Here is a 19,660-nt window from a genome sequence, read left to right on the forward strand (position 1 = left end):
AGCTATTATAATTGCAAACTGTGCTGCCAGTTTAAGGGCCATAGTTGCATTGTCAGGGATAGTCTGTGTTGTTTCTTCTGCTGTCAATAAAGCTAGATCACCTCTGCAATCTACACCACCTCTCAATTTGTACTACCACATTTTAAGTGGACAATCTTGTCGCAATCAAAATGAGTGGCAAAATGACAGATGCTGGTGGAAAGGGGAACAGGCGTGTTGGAAAAGGAAAAAAAGTTTGTGTCCGTGGGGAAGGTGGCAAAGCTCCATTAACATCTGCTGAAAGATAGGCCATCTTCCAGCAAAAGTAAGATGTCTACTACTTTCCGTGGACAATCCGATGTGCTCCCTTTTTTACGGACATGAACAACTGGAACAAAGGTAGATGATGCCCAAAAAAAAAGAACATGCTTGAATGGATCTCAAGTGCTCCAACAAGTGCCCTCTCCTCCACCTCAACTACTGCATCCAAAAAAAAACAGTCCTCTGAGTTGTCATCCCAATCACACTTGCTTTCTCCCAGCTCTCAAGTCTCCATCCGCCCTGCACAGTATGGTGGAACAGACATGGCTGAGTCTGTACAGCTGTTCAGTCACACTATAGCCTGGGAATCAGAGGTCAGCTCCCAAGCTACAGTGAGTACAGACCAGGAAATGGTCTGCAGTGATGCCCAGAACCATTGTGACTCAGATTCAGGCCGTGATGACCAAGTTTCTGAGCATAATGTTGACCCTTATTCACAAACTGTAACACCTGTTGTTATAGACAATGAGGAACATACTGATGACGATGAGACGCAGATACCAGATTGGGATGACAACTTAAATTTTCGATCAGTGCAGGAAGAGGCTTGGTCTGAGGGTGAGGGGAGTGCAAACACAACGCTTGATGAGGAAGTTCTAGATCCCACCTATTGTCAACCCACAGTCAGGCACTCGAGGAGGTCAACAGAGGTGGTGGAGGAGGATGCAACTGACGACGAAGTTACCTTGCGCCTTCCTGGACAGAGTCGGAGTACTGGTAGCACGTCTACAACTGCATCCTCAGCCACCACTCTGCCTCTGAGCACTAGTCGGGGTGGCTCAGCAGGTCACATGTCCTCTAAGCCTTGCCTAGCCTGGTCCTTTTTTGACCTTGCAAAGGATCGCCCAAATCATGTGATCTGTAAAACTTGTCGGGAATCTGTTAGTAGAGGGAAAAACCTCAGCAGTTTGACAACTTCTTCCATGAATCGTCACATGAATAAATATCATATGTCCCAGTGGGAAGCTCACCGTGCTGCAATGCGGCCTAGCGGAGCGGACCATCCACCGCCTGCCCCTTCCAGTGCATCAGCGTGCTCTTCATCTTCTAGGACTGTGGGGACAGCTGTCACACCTGGTTTTCCACGCACAACTTCCACCACTGTAACCACAACAGGCAGTTTGCTTGGTAGGTCGTCAGTTTGTTTGGGAGGGGAAACAAGTGCATGTGTACATCTCTCTCAGACATCGATAGCACCAACTTTGGATGAAGGCAACATCATGTCTACGCCTGCACTTTCCTCACAAACCTGCATTTTTCAAGGGACACCCTACTCACCACCGTCTACACACAGCAGCCAGATCTCTGTCACTCAGATGTGGACAAATAAAAGGCCATTTCCTGTGACCCATGACAAAGCTAAGAGGTTGACTTTATCCCTCTGTAAGCTCTTGGCTACAGAAATGCTGCCTTTCCGCCTGGTGGACACACAGGATTTTTGAGATCTTATGTCTGTCGCTGTGCCCCAGTACCAGATGCCCAGTCGCCACTACTTCTCTAAGAAAGGTGTGCCTGCGCTACAGCAGCATGTCGCACACAACATCACCGCTTCCTTGAGAAACTCTGTGTGTGAATGGGTGCATTTTATCACCGATACTTGGACCAGTAAGCATGGACAGGGACGTTACATGTCGCTGACTGGGCACTGGGTAACTATGGTGATAGATGGTGAAGGGTCTGCTGCACAAGTCTTGCCGTCGCCACGACTTGTGTGTCAATCCTCTGTCTGTCCAAGTTCCTCCACTGCTTCTGACTCCTCAACCTCGTCTGGGTCCTCCACCTCTGCCCCAAGCCTGCCTGATCAGGCCACCAGCGTTGTAACTGCACAGAAGGAATCACGCACCCCTCATTACTATGCTGGCAGCAGAGCGCAACGGCATCAGGCAGTCTTTATCTTGAAATGTCTTGGAAATAAGAGTCACACAGCGGCTGAGTTGTGGGTAGCTCTGGAGACTGAGGGCGGCTTTGCACGTTGCGACATCGCACGTGCGATGTCGGTGGGGTCAAATCGAAAGTAACGCACATCCGGCGTCACTTTCGACATCGTACTGTGTAAATGCTAGATGATACGATTAACGAGCGCAAAAACGTCGTTATAATACCATCGTTGCATTCACCGACATTTCCATAATGCCGGTGCCGCGACAGGTACGATGTTGTTCCTCGTTCCTGCGGCAGCACACATCGCTGTGTGTAAAGTCGCAGGAGCGAGGAACATCTCCTTACCTGCCGCCGGCGGCTATGCGGAAGGACGGAGGTGGGCGGGATGTTTACATCCTGCTCATCTCCGCCCCTCCGCCGCTATTGGCCGCCTGCCGTGTGACGTCGCTCTGACGCCGCACGACCCGCCCCCTTAAGAAGGAGGCGGGTCGCCGGCCAGAGCAACGGTCGCAGGGCAGGTGAGTGCATGTGAAGCTGGCGTAGCGATAATTTTCGCTACACCAGCTATCACACGATATCGTACCTGTGACGGGGGCAGGGACTACCGCATGCAACATCGCAGCATCGGCTTGCGATGTCGCAACGTGCAAAGCCCGCCTGAGATTGGTAAATGGTTGTCTCCACTCAACCTGCAGCCTGGTAAGGTCGTGTGCGACAATGCTGCAAACCTGGGTGCGGCCCTTTGCCTGGGCAAGGTGACACACGTGCCTTGTATGGCTCACGCATTGAACCTTGTTGTCCAGCAATTTTTAACACACTGTCCCGGCCTAGATGGCCTTCTGAACAGGGCACGAAAACTGTCTGCTCACTTCCGCCGTTCAAACGCCGCAGCTGAGCGACTTGCATTGCTCCAGAAGTCTTTCGGCCTGACGGTTTATCGCCTGAAATGCGATGTGCCGACACGCTGGAATTCGACTCTCCACATGTTACAGCGACTGTGGCAGCACCGCCGAGCCCTGGTGCAATACGTCATGACATATAGCCTGGGCCAACGAGATGCAGAGGTGGGGAAGATCAATGATGGAGTGGTCTCAGATCAAGGACCTATGCACCCTTCTGCACAGTTTCGACATGGCAGACGAATATGTTTAGTGCTGACAATGCCATTATCAGCCTGACAATTCCAGTCATTTACATGCTGGAGCACACGCTAAACACTATTCGGAGTCAGGGGGTGGGATAACAGGAAGGGGAGGAACTACAGGAGGATTCATATGCGCAAGGGACAACAACATCACCAAGGTCCAGACGTTCATCAACACCAATACGGCAGGCATGGGACCATGGGGGACAGGGATCAACAAGGGCGCATGATAGCAGGCGAAATGTTGAGGGAGCTGCAGGAGAACATGAAGAAATGGAGGACGAACTCTCCATGGACATGCGGATGAGGGAGACCTTGGTCAAATTTCATTTGAAAGAGGTTAGGGGGAGATGTCAGAGGAAGAAAGAACGGTTAGCACCTCTATGCCACAAACACAGCGTGGACTTGGTCTGCATGGCTGCGCAAGACACATGAGCGCCTTCTTGCTGCACTACCTCCAACATGACCCTCGTATTGTCAAAATTAGAAGTGATGATGAGTACTGGCTTGCGACTAGAGATGAGCGAACCGGTCCCGGTTCGGCTCGAGGCGGTTCGCCGAACGGGGGGTCTGGCTCGAGTTCGGCTCGTCGAACGTTCGACGAACCGAACTCGAGCCCATAGGAAACAATGGCAGGCAATCACAAACACAGTAAAACACCTAGAAAACACCCTCAAAGGTGTCCAAAAGGTGACAAACAACTCACAACACAACACAAACACATGGGAAAGTGACAAGGACATGTACTCATGCGAAAACAAAACAGCTGGACAAGGAAAAAGAGGAGGACACACAGATATAGGCATGGCACGCCCTTCTAAAGTCATGTAAAACACCGCAAGGTGACTCCAAGCGGAGTCTCCCTTTTTTCCAAAAATTGGGCCCCACACACCCACCCCTTCAGTGGCAGCAGTTGTGCCCCAGTTGTACACTTCACAGCTAGATTTGCATCAAGCACATTCAAAAATACGCCATTCTTATCCGTCCCCAGGATGACACCGGGGTAGGTAGCAAAGTCTTTCCTGATCCCAGCTCTGTTCATCTTGGCTTCTTTTAAAAACACAGCAAGCAAGGGTTACTCCAAGCGGAGTCTCCCTTTTTTCCAAAAATTGGGCCACACAGACACCCACCCCATCAGTGGCAGCACTTGGGCCCTAGTTGCAAACAGGATGTTTTGATTTGCATCAAGCACATTCAAAAATACGCTATTCTTAACCGTCCCCAGGATGACACCGGGGTAGGTAGCAAAGTCTTTCCTGATTAGAGTTGAGCGCGGTTCGTGGTTCGTGGTTCTCCAGTTCGCGGCTCGAGTGATTTTGGGGCATGTTCTAGATCGAACTAGAACTCGAGCTTTTTGCAAAAGCTCGGTAGTTCTAGAAACGTTCGAGAACGGTTCTAGCAGCCAAAAAACAGCTAAATCATAGCTTGGTTTCTGCTGTAATAGTGTAAGTCACTCTGTGAATCAAACTATTATCACATTTCAGTGTATAGTGTGCGTGAACAGCGCCTTCAGATCACTGCTGTTTCTATAATGGCGATCGGCATTTTTTTTTTTTTTTTTTCTTGTCTTCCTTCCCTAAGCGCGCGCGTCTTGTGGGGCGGGCCAGCATGTCAGCCAATCCCAGACACACACACAGCTAAGTGGACTTTGAGCCAGAGAAGCAACGGCATGTGTGATAGGATCTGCATGTCACATGTCCCTGCATTATAAAACCGGACATTTTCTTCACGGACGCCATTATCTGCCTTCTGCGTCTTTGGTGTCAGACATCACTGTCGCAGCTCCGTCTTCCTGAGTCCTATAGCCGATACAGCTGTATGCGCTGCATACACAGCGTTAGACAGCTTAGGGAGAGCACTTTATAGCAGTCCTTTTAAGGGCTCCAACCGGCAGGGTCAGAGAGCCATAGGTGACAGGTCCTGCAAACAGCAACAGCGTCTGTGTAGCCCAGGTCAGGGATTTCCTACCTGCATTTCACCATTAGGAGGGAATAGAAAGGCAGGCTTCCATTCCTCTACCCAGAGCACCACAATCCTGCCACTGTACCCTCTTGTCCTCTGCACACTCCAACTGATAACTAAGCCATTATACTAGCAAACACTCAGTGTACCTAGTGGCATCCTATACGTGGCTATTGGACTTTGCTATAGTCCCACTAGTGCAAAGACATTTGCAGAGCGCGTCTGCCTGCATTGCACACTACAACTCATTCTAACCAAGCCATTATACTAGCAAACACTCAGTGTACCTAGTGGCATCCTATACGTGGCTATTGGACTTTGCTATAGTCCCACTAGTGCAAAGACATTTGCAGAGCGCGTCTGCCTGCATTGCACACTACAACTCATTCTAACCAAGCCATTATACTAGCAAACACTCAGTGTACCTAGTGGCATCCTATACGTGGCTATTGGACTTTGCTATAGTCCCACTAGTGCAAAGACATTTGCAGAGCGCGTCTGCCTGCATTGCACACTCCAACTCATTAAAACCAAGCCATTATACTAGCAAACACTCAGTGTACCTAGTGGCATCCTATACGTGGCTATTGGACTTTGCTATAGTCCCACTAGTGCAAAGACATTTGCATAGCGCGTCTGCCGGCATTGCACACTCAAACTCATTTTAACTAAGCCATTATACTAGCAAACACTCAGTGTACCTAGTGGCATCCTATACGTGGCTATTGGACTTTGCTATAGTCCCACTAGTGCAAAGACATTAGCAGAGCACATCTGCCTGCATTGCACACTACAACTCATTCTAACCAAGCCATTATACTAGCAAACACTCAGTGTACCTAGTGGCATCCTATACGTGGCTATTGGACTTTGCTATAGTCCCACTAGTGCAAAGACATTTGCATAGCGCGTCTGCCTGCATTGCACACTCAAACTCATTTTAACTAAGCCATTATACTAGCAAACACTCAGTGTACCTAGTGGCATCCTATACGTGGCTATTGGACTTTGCTATAGTCCCACTAGTGCAAAGACATTAGCAGAGCACATCTGCCTGCATTGCACACTACAACTCATTCTAACCAAGCCATTATACTAGCAAACACTCAGTGTACCTAGTGGCATCCTATACGTGGCTATTGGACTTTGCTATAGTCCCACTAGTGCAAAGACATTTGCAGAGCGCGTCTGCCTGCATTGCACACTCCAACTCATTAAAACCAAGCCATTATACTAGCAAACACTCAGTGTACCTAGTGGCATCCTATACGTGGCTATTGGACTTTGCTATAGTCCCACTAGTGCAAAGACATTTGCATAGCGCGTCTGCCTGCATTGCACACTCAAACTCATTTTAACTAAGCCATTATACTAGCAAACACTCAGTGTACCTAGTGGCATCCTATACGTGGCTATTGGACTTTGCTATAGTCCCACTAGTGCAAAGATATTAGCAGAGCACATCTGCCTGCATTGCACACTCCAACTTTTTTAAACTAAGCAATTTTACTAGCAAACACTCAGTGTACCTAGTGGCATCCTAAACGTGGCTATTGGACTTTGCTATAGTCCCACTAGTGCAAAGACATTTGCAGAGCACGTCTGCCTGCATTGCACACTACAACTCATTGTTACTAAGCCATTATACTAGCAAACACTCAGTGTACCTAGTTGTATCCTAAACGTGGCTATTGTACTTTTGTCAATTCACAGTATTGGAACGTTATTTGCAGCACGTCTGCCTGCATTGCACACTCAAACTTTTTTAAACTCAGCCATTTATAGTAGCAAACACTCAGTGTACCTAGTTGTATCCTAAACGTGGCTATTGTACTTTTGTCTATTCACAGTATTGGAACGATATTTGCAGCACGTCTGCCTGCATTGCACACTCTAACTTTTTTAAACTCAGCCATTATACTAGCAAACACTCAGTGTACCTAGTTGTATCCTAAACGTGGCTATTGTACTTTTGTCAATTCACAGTATTGGAACGTTATTTGCAGCACGTCTGCCTGCATTGCACACTCAAACTTTTTTAAACTCAGCCATTTATAGTAGCAAACACTCAGTGTACCTAGTTGTATCCTAAACGTGGCTATTGTACTTTTGTCAATTCACAGTATTGGAACGTTATTTGCAGCACGTCTGCCTGCATTGCACACTCAAACTTTTTTAAACTCAGCCATTTATAGTAGCAAACACTCAGTGTACCTAGTTGTATCCTAAACGTGGCTATTGTACTTTTGTCTATTCACAGTATTGGAACGTTATTTGCAGCACGTCTGCCTGCATTGCACACTCTAACTTTTTTAAACTCAGCCATTATACTAGCAAACACTCAGTGTACCTAGTTGTATCCTAAACGTGGCTATTTTACTTTTGTCTATTCACAGTATTGGAACGATATTTGCAGCACGTCTGCCTGCATTGCACACTCTAACTTTTTTAAACTCAGCCATTATACTAGCAAACACTCACTGTACCTAGTTGTATCCTAAACGTGGCTATTGTACTTTTGTCAATTCACAGTATTGGAACGTTATTTGCAGCACGTCTGCCTGCATTGCACACTCAAACTTTTTTAAACTCAGCCATTTATAGTAGCAAACACTCAGTGTACCTAGTTGTATCCTAAACGTGGCTATTGTACTTTTGTCTATTCACAGTATTGGAACGTTATTTGCAGCACGTCTGCCTGCATTGCACACTCTAACTTTTTTAAACTCAGCCATTATACTAGCAAACACTCAGTGTACCTAGTTGTATCCTAAACGTGGCTATTGTACTTTTGTCAATTCACAGTATTGGAACGTTATTTGCAGCACGTCTGCCTGCATTGCACACTCAAACTTTTTTAAACTCAGCCATTTATAGTAGCAAACACTCAGTGTACCTAGTTGTATCCTAAACGTGGCTATTGTACTTTTGTCTATTCACAGTATTGGAACGATATTTGCAGCACGTCTGCCTGCATTGCACACTCTAACTTTTTTAAACTCAGCCATTATACTAGCAAACACTCAGTGTACCTAGTTGTATCCTAAACGTGGCTATTGTACTTTTGTCAATTCACAGTATTGGAACGTTATTTGCAGCACGTCTGCCTGCATTGCACACTCAAACTTTTTTAAACTCAGCCATTTATAGTAGCAAACACTCAGTGTACCTAGTTGTATCCTAAACGTGGCTATTGTACTTTTGTCAATTCACAGTATTGGAACGTTATTTGCAGCACGTCTGCCTGCATTGCACACTCAAACTTTTTTAAACTCAGCCATTTATAGTAGCAACCACTCAGTGTACCTAGTTGTATCCTAAACGTGGCTATTGTACTTTTGTCTATTCACAGTATTGGAACGTTATTTGCAGCACGTCTGCCTGCATTGCACACTCTAACTTTTTTAAACTCAGCCATTATACTAGCAAACACTCAGTGTACCTAGTTGTATCCTAAACGTGGCTATTTTACTTTTGTCTATTCACAGTATTGGAACGATATTTGCAGCACGTCTGCCTGCATTGCACACTCTAACTTTTTTAAACTCAGCCATTATACTAGCAAACACTCAGTGTACCTAGTTGTATCCTAAACGTGGCTATTTTACTTTTGTCTATTCACAGTATTGGAACGATATTTGCAGCACGTCTGCCTGCATTGCACACTCTAACTTTTTTAAACTCAGCCATTATACTAGCAAACACTCAGTGTACCTAGTTGTATCCTAAACGTGGCTATTGTACTTTTGTCAATTCACAGTATTGGAACGTTATTTGCAGCACGTCTGCCTGCATTGCACACTCTAACTTTTTTAAACTCAGCCATTATACTAGCAAACACTCACTGTACCTAGTTGTATCCTAAACGTGGCTATTGTACTTTTGTCAATTCACAGTATTGGAACGTTATTTGCAGCACGTCTGCCTGCATTGCACACTCAAACTTTTTTAAACTCAGCCATTATACTAGCAAACACTCACTGTACCTAGTTGTATCCTAAACGTGGCTATTGTACTTTTGTCAATTCACAGTATTGGAACGTTATTTGCAGCACGTCTGCCTGCATTGCACACTCAAACTTTTTTAAACTCAGCCATTATACTAGCAAACACTCACTGTACCTAGTTGTATCCTAAACGTGGCTATTGTACTTTTGTCAATTCACAGTATTGGAACGTTATTTGCAGCACGTCTGCCTGCATTGCACACTCAAACTTTTTTAAACTCAGCCATTATACTAGCAAACACTCACTGTACCTAGTTGTATCCTAAACGTGGCTATTGTACTTTTGTCAATTCACAGTATTGGAACGTTATTTGCAGCACGTCTGCCTGCATTGCACACTCAAACTTTTTTAAACTCAGCCATTATACTAGCAAACACTCACTGTACCTAGTTGTATCCTAAACGTGGCTATTGTACTTTTGTCTATTCACACTACTGCAAATCTATGTGCAGCACCTCTGCATGACAACCTCGTGCTCTGTTTTTAATAAGCTATAATGATAGCACAAAATACTGCCATTTTGTGGCATCATAGAACTGGCTGTTGTATTCCATTAGTGCCCCACTGGTGACAAGCTATTTCTAGCACCTCTACATCACACCCTCATGCACATTTAGCTACGCTAATGTTATAGCAAACTCATGGAATTCATTGCTGCATTTCATAATTCGGAGGGATAGAAAGTCAGGCTTCCTTTAGCTTTTCCTTCTGTTCATAGACAGCATCTCCAAGACAAATTTCCCCTCCACGTCTAAGTGTGGAGAGGCAGCTAGTGCGCATGCGTGTGCCGATGTACCCCAGCTGCAGCATAATTACAGTGTTTCGCCTAGTGAGTATGCTCAGCCTGACTGTGCCATTCCTGACGCTAAGTCTTCATTTCGGGATACAGCGCATGCTCCCACACTAAGTGTGAAAAGCCTCTTTGCACAGGTGCTTGCATTCTGTGCCGGGTCTAAGTCCTGTTTTGTGCCTAGACACCATGCTAAAGCTGATAGTCTTTTTTCAGAGACTGTATTTCATGCTACTGAGCATGCTCAGGCACTTCCTGCATCAGAGACTAGGTCCGGTAATGAACTCTTTGGCCCTGGCCCTGATGTGGGGGTCCCATATAGACCACAGGGCATCAGGTGTCCTCCCAAATGGCTTGCAGAGGCCCACACCTATGACTTGTCACCGCATTATTGATGGTCAGACGATGACTGGTGAGGTGTTTGGGTCATGGCAGCCATGAGGTCATCATTGAAGTTGCGTTTCCAAATAGGACGCTAGTTATGCCACTCATGACGTGTCACTCTGCTTTTGTCTCCAGGAGGTGCATTGTGGTTCACCCTGGTTTGGGGCGGACCCAGGTTATAAAAGGGGCTGGAGCCAACAAGGAGGTGCGCAGTCTTCTATTATGCTCCGAAAGAGCACACCTCCATGTGTTGAACCCATTGCGGCTTTAGGCCAGAGGTAGGCAGGGATAGGGTGGTGGATGCAGGCCACCACCACAGTTGGTAACGCAGAACGGTTAAGACCAGCTCCTGTCCTAACAGTCCTGCTTGTGCAGCCCAGTGGCATTAACAGGCCTGCTGCTGCTGATGCGCCTGCTGTCCACAGGTGTGGCCCCTACGCACACGGTCAGCGTACTCAATGGCCCCTGTGTTGTTAACAGGGAGTTCCTGGGCTGGGTGGGCATGTGGACCCTGTGACGCTAACAGGGCTCACAGTCTCCAGATCCGAATGGCGTCTAACTCGGTTCAGGCTACTATTAGTTTCATAGCCACACAGCTCTGTATCCTCCACCAAACCTTCAAGTTGCCAACCTCTCCTTTTCCAACTGGGAGCACGGTGGACACTGACTGCTGAAGGTGATATATACCTTTCTCTTTCTTTTCTTATTAATTTTTGTTATATAGCGGTCACAGATTATATACCACTTTATCCAAATCTGCCAGTCCCACTGTAACAGATGTTGTTTCTTCAGCAAATGTTACAGTTGTTTAACCACCAAATCCACGGACCAAAATTTTTTTCCCCTTTCCAACACACCTGTTCCCCTTTCCAACAGCATCTGTCCTTTTTCAACTCATTTTGGGATATGACCAAAAGTGCAACTGTGCAGGGACACCGTACTCAACGCCATCTCAGCACAGCAGCCATCCCTCGGTCCCTCCGATGTGGACAAGTAAAAGACCATTTCCTCCTATCCATGACAAAGTGTTGAGATTCACTCTGTGCAGCACTGGTGTTTAGTGGAAAAGTAGATCTAAGATTGCGTACCACATTCTGCAGATACTCCTGTATACGTGCGTCTATTTCTATGGCAGGAATTAGTTCGCCAAATTTTGTCTTGTACCGGGGATCTAACAGTGTGGCAACCCAGTATTCAGGATTACTTCAAATTCATACAATCCGAGGGTCATGTAGGTAGTGCAGCAAGAAGGCGCTCATGTGTCTTGTGCATCCAGGAGGACCAAGTCCTTGGTGTGTTGGTGGCAGAGAGGTGAGAATCGTGCATCCTTCCTCTGCCCTCTACCCACAACCTCGCACAACCGAAATGTGAGCAAGCTCTCACTCATCTGCTGAGTCTTCCATGCCCATCGCCAGTTCGTCCTCCATTTCTTCATGGGCTCCTGCACTTTCATCAACACTTTTTGCTGATACTATGCGCCCTTGTTAATCCCTCTCCCTCACCATGACTGCCGCATAGGTGCCGCTGACCATCTGGACCTCGTAGATCTTGTTATCCCTTCCGCATATGACTCCTCCTGTACTTCCTCCCCTTCCTCTTGTCCCAACACCTGACTCCGAATAATAATTACAGTGTGCTCCATCATGTAGATGACCAGAATTGTCACGCTGAGAATGACATTGCCAGTGCTAAACATCTTCGTCGACATTTCAAAACTGTGTAGCAGGGTGCATAGGTCCTTGATCTGACACCACTCCAGCAGCGTGATCTGCACCACCTCTGGATCAACTTATCCCAGGCTATATGTCTTACCGTATTTCAGCAGGGCTCTGCGGTGCTGCCACACACGCTGCAACATGTGCAGATTCCAATTCCTGCGTGTCGGAACATCGCATTTCCGGCGTTTAACTGCCAGACCCTAAGACTTCCGGAGTGATGAAAGTTGTTGAGCTGCTGTGTGCGCACGATGGAAGTGAGCACATAGCGAGCGTGCCCGCTGCACAAGGCCATGTAGGCCGTGATGGTGTTTTAAAAATTGCTGGAGAATTCGGATCAACACGTGAGCCATAAAAGGCACGTGTGTCACATTGCCCTGAGGATGGCCCGCAGCCAGGTTTGCATCATTGCCGCACACGGCTGTTAAGTCACCAACGGAGTCCGCTCCGTCAATTTGTACTCCGGTCGCCAGGTGACAACGTGTTCCTTTCATGAATAGTGCTGATGATGGGAGAGTAGTCGATGCCAGCGGCGCAGGTGGACGCAGGTTATGCTCACCCACTGGGCTGCATTACCTTGACAGATGCAGAATCTCTGGCTGAATGTAGCTGGTGGGTATCTCACAGATGAAATACCATCATTCAGCTACAACCAATGGGAAGACACCACACCCTTTTTTATGCCCATCCTGTCTGCAGACCACTGCCAGACATAGCTATGAACCTCTGGTTAATTTTACCCCCAGTTCAGTTTTATGATTTTGTGTGCTTGTTACCTGACTACTTTTCCTGCTTGCTGTTTATGTACCTTGTTGGCCGATACGCATTTCACCTCTGCTTGTTTTCTGATTAAGTCCTGGCCGTCCCATTCTGTTCCTGTTCCTCAATTAATGTTTTGACCCTGCCTGACTACTATTCTCTGTAATAGCGGTGTGACTCACATTTCCCATACATTTCAAAGTAAAACTTTGACCGCCTGATGGCATTGAGCTCTGCTGCCAGCATAGTAAGGAGGTGTGTGGTAGTCCTTGTGCGCAGTTGCAAGGAAGGGTGGCCTGACCACACAGGGTTTGCGCAAAGGTAGAGGACCCACACGAGGTTGAAGAGGCAGAAGCAGTGTATTAACTTCTACATACAGAACAAGGATTGAAACAACTCGTGGGGACGGCAAGACTTGTACAGCAGACCCTTCTCCATCTCTCACCATAGTTTGCCAGTGCCCAGTCAGTGACATGTAATGACCCTGTCTATGCTTACTGGTCCAAGTATCTGTGTTGAAATGCACCCTGTCGCACACAGATTTTCTCAAGGAAGTGGTGATGTTGTGTGCGACATGCCGGTGTAGCGCGGGCATGCTTTTCTTGGAGAAGCAGTGGTGATTGGGCATCTGGTACTGGGGCACAGCGACAGACATAAGGTCTGTAAAATCCTGTGTGTCCACTACGCGTAAAGGCAGCATTTCGGTAGCCAACAGCTTACAGAGGGATAGAGTCAACCACTTAGCTTTGTCATGGGTCGCAGTAAGTGGCCTTTTATTTGACCACATCTGAGGGACAGAGATCTGGCTGCTGTCTGTAGACGGTGTTGAGTAGGGTGTCCCTGGAAAAATGCAGGTTTGTGAGAAAAGTGCAGGCGGAGACATGATGTTGGCTTCATCTTGCCTTCAGATCTGTTCATCTTGTATCATTTTTAAAAAACACAGCAAGCAAGGGTTACTCCAAGCGGAGTCTCCCTTTTTTTCCAAAAATTGGGCCCCACACAGACACCTTATCAGTGGCAGCACTTGTGCCCTAGTTGCAAACAGGATGTTTTGATTTGCATCAAGCACATTCCAAATCCACAAGCATTTACTCTCCCCAGGATGACACAGGGGTAGTAAATTCCTTCTGGATCCATGACTTGTTCATTTTGATGAACGTCAGTCTGTCCACATTGTCACTGGACAGACGCGTGCGCTTATCTGTCAGCACACACCCAGCAGCACTGAAGACACGTTCAGAGACAACGCTGGCAGCTGGACACGACAAAATCTTCGAGGCGTAACTGGAGAGCTCTTGACATTTTTCTAGATTTGAAGCACAAAAGGAGCAAGGCTCCATTTGCAAAGTCATTGCATCGATGTTCATTTGGAGATACTCCTGTATCATCCTCTCCATCCGTTGACTATGTGTCAGACTTGTTGTCTCTGGTGGCCTTGCAAAGGAGGGTCTAAAAAAATTATGAAAAGATTCCATAAAATTGCTGTTACCAGCACCAGATACGGTCCTACTGGTACGGGTAGACTGTTGAAGATGACGAGGCCGTCCCATGTTTGTCAAGTTACAACTGGGAGAATCACTCCCTTCACCTGCACGGTTGTTTGGTGGAAAAGCCGAGCTAAGATCGAGTAACAGCTTCTGCTGATACTCCTGCATACGTGCGTCCCTTTCTATGGGTGGAATTATGTCACAAAATTTGGACTTGTCCCGGGGATCTAATAGTGTGGCAAGCCAGTAGTCATCATCACTTCTAATTTTGACAATACGAGGGTCATGTTGGAGGTAGTGCAACAAGAAGGCACTCATGTGTCTTGCGCAGCCATGCGCACCAAGTCCACGCTGTGTTTGTGGCATAGAGGTGCTAACCGTTCTTTCTTCCTCTGTCATCTCCCCCCAACCTCTTTCAACTGAAATTTGACCAAGGTCCCCCTCATCTGCTGAGTCTTCCATGTCCATGGACAGTTCGTCCTCCATATCTTCATGTCCTCCTGCACCTTCCTCAACATCTCACCTGCTACCATGCGCCCTTGTTGATCCCTGTCCCCCATGGTCCCATGCCTGCCGCGTTGGTGATGATGAACGTCTGGACCTTGGTGATGTTGTTGTGTCTTGCGCATATGAATCCTCCTGTAGTTCCTCCCCTTCCTGTTGTCCCACCCCCTGACTACGAATAGTGTTTAGCGTGTGCTCCAGCATGTAAATGACTGTAATCGTCATGCTGATAATGGCATTGTCAGCGCTAAACATATTCGTCGCCATGTCGAAACTGTGCAGAAGGGTGCATAGGTCCTTGATCTGAGATCACTCCATCAGGGTGATCTGCCCCACTTCTGCATCTCGTTGGCCCAGGCTATACATCATGACGTATTGCACCAGGGCTCGCCGGTGCTGCCACAGTCGCTGTAACATGTGGAGAGTTGAATTCCAGCGTGTCGCCACATCGCATTTCAGGCGATGAACCGGCAGGCCGAAAGACTTCTGGAGCGATGCAAGTCGCTCAGGTGCGGCGGTTGAACGGCGGAAGTGAGCACTGCAGACAGTTTCCGTGCCCTGGTCAGAAGGCCATCTAGGCCGGGATAGTGTGTTAAAAATTGCTGGACAACAAGGTTAAACACGTGAGCCATACAAGGCACGTGTGTCACCTTGCCCAGGCGAAGGGCCGCACCCAGGTTTGCAGCATTGTCGCACACGGCCTTACCAGGCTGCAGGTTGAGTGGAGACAACCATTTATCAAAATCAGTCTCCAGAGCTGCCCACAACTCAGTCGCTGTGTGACTCCTATTTCAAAGACATGTCAAGCTAAAGACCGCCTGATGCCGTTGCGCTCTGCTACCAGCATAGTAATGAGGGGTGCGTGATTCCTTCTGCGCAGTGAGAACGCTGGTGGCCTGACCAGGCAGGCTTGGGGCGGAGGTGGAGGACCCAGATGAGGTGGAGGATGCAGAAGCAGTGGCGGAACTTGGACAGACAGAGGATTGACACACAAGTCGTGGGGACGGCAAGACTTGTGCAGCAGACCCTTCACCATCTATCACCATAGTTACCCAGTGGCCAGTCAGCGACATGTAACGTCCCTGTCCATGCTTACTGGTCCAAGTATCGGTGGTGAAATGCACCCGTTCACACACAGAGTTTCTCAAGGAAGCGGTGATGTTGTGTGCGACATGCTGGTGTAGCGCGGGCACACCTTTCTTAGAGAAGTAGTGGCGACTAGGCATCTGGTACTGGGGCACAGCGACAGACATAAGGTCTCTAAAATCCTGTGTGTCCACTAGGCGGAAAGGCAGCATTTCTGTAGTCAACAGCTTACAGAGGGATAGAGTCAACCTCTTCGCTTTGTCATGGGTCGCAGGAAGTGGCCTTTTATTTGACCACATCTGAGGGACAGAGATCTGGCTGCTGTGTGTAGACGGTGTTGAGTCGGGTGTCCCTGGAAAAATGCAGCTTTGTGAGGAAAGTGCAGGCGGAGACATGATGTTGCCTTCATCCAAAGTTGGTGCTATCGATGTCTGAGAGAGCTGTACACACTCACTTGTTTCCCCTTCCAAACCAACTGACGACCTACCAAGCAAACTGCCTGTTGCGGTTACAGTGGTGGAAGTTGTGGGTGGAAAAACAGGTGTGACAGCTGTCCCCACAGTCCTAGAAGATGACGAGCGCGCGGATGCACTGGAAGGGGCAGGCGGTGGATGGTTCGCTCCGCTAGGCCGCATTGCAGCACGGTGAGCTTCCCATCGGGCCATATGATATTTATTCATGTGACGATTCATGGAAGAAGTTGTCAAACTGCTGAGGTTTTGACCTCTACTAAGAGAACCATGACAAATTTTACAGATCACATAATTTGGGCGATCTTTTTCTATGTCAAAAAAGGACCTGGCTAGGCAAGGCTTAGAGGCCATGCGACCTGTTGATCCACCCCGAATAATGCTCAGAGGCAGAGTGGTGGCTGAGGATGCAGTTGTAGACGTGCTACCAGTGCTCCGACTGTGTCCAGGAAGGCGCCAGGTTACTTCGACGTCGGTTGCATCCTCCTCCACCGCCTCTGTTGACCTCCTCGAGTGTCTGACTGTGGGTTGACAGTAGGTGTGATCTAGAACTTAATCATCAATTGTTGTGTTTGCACTCCCCTACCCCTCAGACCGAGTTTCTTCTTGCCCTGACCGAATATTTAAGTTGTCATCCCAATCGGGTATCTGCGTCTCATCTTCATCAGTATGTTCCTCATTGCCTATAACCACAGTTGTTGGAAAGGCAGCATTTTGGTAGCCAACAGTTTGCATATGATGAAAGTCAACCTCCAAGCCATTTCATGCCCTTCTAAAAGCATGTAAAACACAGCGAGGGGACTCCAACCACAGTCTCCCTCGTTGCCACTAACTGGGCCACACACACCCCACTTGACTGGCATCGGTTGAGCCCCCTTTTGAAAAAGAAAAAGATGCTTTGCATGAAGCACTCTCAAAAATACGCGTGCCTTTCCCGTCCCCTGGCTGACCCAGGGGAAGAAAAGTCCTCTGAGAGCCATGACTTGTTCATCTTGGTTCTTTTAGAGACACAGCGAGGGGACTCCAACCACAGTCTCCCTCGTTGCCACTAACTGGGCCACACACACCCCACTTGACTGGCATCGGTTGAGCCCCCTTTTGAAAAAGAAAAAGATGCTTTGCATGAAGCACTCTCAAAAATACGCGTGCCTTTCCCGTCCCCTGGCTGACCCAGGGGAAGAAAAGTCCTCTGAGAGCCATGACTTGTTCATCTTGGTTCTTTTAGAGACACAGCGAGGGGACTCCAACCACAGTCTCCCTCGTTGCCACTAACTGGGCCACACACACCCCACTTGACTGGCATCGGTTGACCCCCCCTTTTGACAAAGAAAAAGATGCTTTGCATGAAGCACTCTCAAAAATACGCGTGCCTTTCCCGTCCCCTGGCTGACCCAGGGGAAGAAAAGTCCTCTGAGAGCCATGACTTGTTCATCTTGGTTCTTTTAGAGACACAGCGAGGGGACTCCAACCACAGTCTCCCTCGTTGCCACTAACTGGGCCACACACACCCCACTTGACTGGCATCGGTTGAGCCCCCTTTTGAAAAAGAAAAAGATGCTTTGCATGAAGCACTCTCAAAAATACGCGTGCCTTTCCCGTCCCCTGGCTGACCCAGGGGAAGAAAAGTCCTCTGAGAGCCATGACTTGTTCATCTTGGTTCTTTTAGAGACACAGCGAGGGGACTCCAACCACAGTCTCCCTCGTTGCCACTAACTGGGCCACACACACCCCACTTGACTGGCATCGGTTGAGCCCCCTTTTGAAAAAGAAAAAGATGCTTTGCATGAAGCACTCTCAAAAATACGCGTGCCTTTCCCGTCCCCTGGCTGACCCAGGGGAAGAAAAGTCCTCTGAGAGCCATGACTTGTTCATCTTGGTTCTTTTAGAGACACAGCGAGGGGACTCCAACCACAGTCTCCCTCGTTGCCACTAACTGGGCCACACACACCCCACTTGACTGGCATCGGTTGAGCCCCCTTTTGAAAAAGAAAAAGATGCTTTGCATGAAGCACTCTCAAAAATACGCGTGCCTTTCCCGTCCCCTGGCTGACCCAGGGGAAGAAAAGTCCTCTGAGAGCCATGACTTGTTCATCTTGGTTCTTTTAGAGACACAGCGAGGGGACTCCAACCACAGTCTCCCTCGTTGCCACTAACTGGGCCACACACACCCCACTTGACTGGCATCGGTTGACCCCCCCTTTTGACAAAGAAAAAGATGCTTTGCATGAAGCACTCTCAAAAATACGCGTGCCTTTCCCGTCCCCTGGCTGACCCAGGGGAAGAAAAGTCCTCTGAGAGCCATGACTTGTTCATCTTGGTTCTTTTAGAGACACAGCGAGGGGACTCCAACCACAGTCTCCCTCGTTGCCACTAACTGGGCCACACACACCCCACTTGACTGGCATCGGTTGAGCCCCCTTTTGAAAAAGAAAAAGATGCTTTGCATGAAGCACTCTCAAAAATACGCGTGCCTTTCCCGTCCCCTGGCTGACCCAGGGGAAGAAAAGTCCTCTGAGAGCCATGACTTGTTCATCTTGGTTCTTTTAGAGACACAGCGAGGGGACTCCAACCACAGTCTCCCTCGTTGCCACTAACTGGGCCACACACACCCCACTTGACTGGCATCGGTTGAGCCCCCTTTTGAAAAAGAAAAAGATGCTTTGCATGAAGCACTCTCAAAAATACGCGTGCCTTTCCCGTCCCCTGGCTGACCCAGGGGAAGAAAAGTCCTCTGAGAGCCATGACTTGTTCATCTTGGTTCTTTTAGAGACACAGCGAGGGGACTCCAACCACAGTCTCCCTCGTTGCCACTAACTGGGCCACACACACCCCACTTGACTGGCATCGGTTGAGCCCCCTTTTGAAAAAGAAAAAGATGCTTTGCATGAAGCACTCTCAAAAATACGCGTGCCTTTCCCGTCCCCTGGCTGACCCAGGGGAAGAAAAGTCCTCTGAGAGCCATGACTTGTTCATCTTGGTTCTTTTAGAGACACAGCGAGGGGACTCCAACCACAGTCTCCCTCGTTGACACTAACTGGGCCACACACACCCCACTTGACTGGCATCGGTTGACCCCCCCTTTTGACAAAGAAAAAGATGCTTTGCATGAAGCACTCTCAAAAATACGCGTGCCTTTCCCGTCCCCTGGCTGACCCAGGGGAAGAAAAGTC

The sequence above is a fragment of the Anomaloglossus baeobatrachus genome, chromosome 1 (assembly GCF_048569485.1).
Source record: "Anomaloglossus baeobatrachus isolate aAnoBae1 chromosome 1, aAnoBae1.hap1, whole genome shotgun sequence".
In the NCBI taxonomy this organism is placed as follows: domain Eukaryota; kingdom Metazoa; phylum Chordata; class Amphibia; order Anura; family Aromobatidae; genus Anomaloglossus; species Anomaloglossus baeobatrachus.